We start from the raw sequence: 1,620 nt of genomic DNA on the forward strand, positions 1-1,620 counted from the left end.
CGGAGTTCTGATGGGATCCGGTGCTTTAGTGCTGTTATGATCGCATCCGACATGTTACCCCGGTCTTCGTCCCTTATCCTTGCCCCTCCCAGCTCCACTACAAAGACGATTGTACATTGCTTTGGCCGCTCCCTCTCAACTACGGAGACGAGTTTAACGCGGTTTCCACCCCTCCCTCTCAACCGCACCAGTGCACGCTTGCCGCGCCACAACGCCGACGCTGGACCCGTGAATCGTGAGCACCCAGCTATGACTTACCGCACTCGTGCAAAATAATAAAACACGGTAAATATATTACTTACACGTGCGTTTTGTTTTGCAAGCGGCGCGAAAAAAATTAAAAAGGGAATGCAACACGAGGACTTCCTAGGAGGTCACCCATCCTAGTACTACTCTCGCCCAAGCACGCTTAACTTCGAAGTTTTGATGGGATTCGGTGCTTTAGTGCTGGTATGATCACATCCGACATGTTACCCCGGTCTTCGTCCCTTATCCTTGCCCCTCCCAGCTCCACTACAAAGACGATTGTACATTGCTTTGGCCGCTCCCTCTCAACTACGGAGACGAGTTTAACGCGGTTTCCACCCCTCCCTCTCAACCGCACCAGTGGACGCTTGCCGCGCCACAACGCCGACGCTGGACCCGTGAATCGTGAGCACCCAGCTATGACTTACCGCACTCGTGCAAAATAATAAAACACGGTAAATATATTACTTACACGTGCGTTTTGTTTTGCAAGCGGCGCGAAAAAAATTAAAAAGGGAATGCAACACGAGGACTTCCCAGGAGGTCACCCATCCTAGTACTACTCTCGCCCAAGCACGCTTAACTTCGGAGTTTTGATGGGATCCGATGCTTTAGTGCTGGTATGATCGCATCCGACATGTTACCCCGGTCTTCGTCCCTTATCCTTGCCCCTCCCAGCTCCACTACAAAGACGATTGTACATTGCTTTGGCCGCTCCCTCTTAACTACGGAGACGAGTTTAACGCGGTTTCCACCCCTCCCTCTCAACCGCACCAGTGCACGCTTGCCGCGCCACAACGCCGTCGCTGGACCCGTGAATCGTGAGCACCCAGCTATGACTTACCGCACTCGTGCAAAATAATAAAACACGGTAAATATATTACTTACACGTGCGTTTTGTTTTGCAAGCGGCGCGAAAAAAATTAAAAAGGGAATGCAACACGAGGACTTCCCAGGAGGTCACCCATCCTAGTACTACTCTCGCCCAAGCACGCTTAACTTCGGAGTTCTGATGGGATCCGGTGCTTTAGTGCTGGTATGGTCGCATCCCACATGTTACCCCGGTCTTCGTCCCTTATCCTTGCCCCTCCCAGCTCCACTACAAAGACGATTGTACATTGCTTTGGACGCTCCCTCTCAACTACGGAGACGAGTTTAACGCGGTTTCCACCCCTCCCTCTCAACCGCACCAGTGCACGCTTGCCGCGCCACAACGCCGACGCTGGACCCGTGAATCGTGAGCACCCAGCTATGACTTACCGCACTCGTGCAAAATAATAAAACACGGTAAATATATTACTTACACGTGCGTTTTGTTTTGCAAGCGGCGCGAAAAAAATTAAAAAGGGAATGCAACACGAGGACTTCTCAGGA

At 51.5% G+C, this 1,620-nt stretch overlaps 3 non-coding genes across 3 annotated transcripts; all 3 read right to left on the bottom strand.

Annotated features, from left to right (window-relative positions):
- Positions 1 to 345: 345 nt before the first annotated feature.
- On the bottom strand, positions 346 to 464 carry LOC119345928. Its single transcript, XR_005167270.1, has one exon. It is a non-coding gene; the product is annotated as a 5S ribosomal RNA (ribosomal RNA).
- Positions 465 to 761: 297 nt separating this feature from the next.
- Positions 762 to 880, bottom strand: LOC119345927. Its single transcript, XR_005167269.1, has one exon. It is a non-coding gene; the product is annotated as a 5S ribosomal RNA (ribosomal RNA).
- A 297-nt stretch (positions 881 to 1,177) lies between these two features.
- Positions 1,178 to 1,296, bottom strand: LOC119345926. Its single transcript, XR_005167268.1, has one exon. It is a non-coding gene; the product is annotated as a 5S ribosomal RNA (ribosomal RNA).
- Between the last annotated feature and the right edge of the window lie 324 nt (positions 1,297 to 1,620).

The sequence above is a fragment of the Triticum dicoccoides genome, unplaced genomic scaffold (assembly GCF_002162155.2).
Source record: "Triticum dicoccoides isolate Atlit2015 ecotype Zavitan unplaced genomic scaffold, WEW_v2.0 scaffold34283, whole genome shotgun sequence".
In the NCBI taxonomy this organism is placed as follows: Eukaryota; Viridiplantae; Streptophyta; class Magnoliopsida; order Poales; family Poaceae; genus Triticum; species Triticum dicoccoides.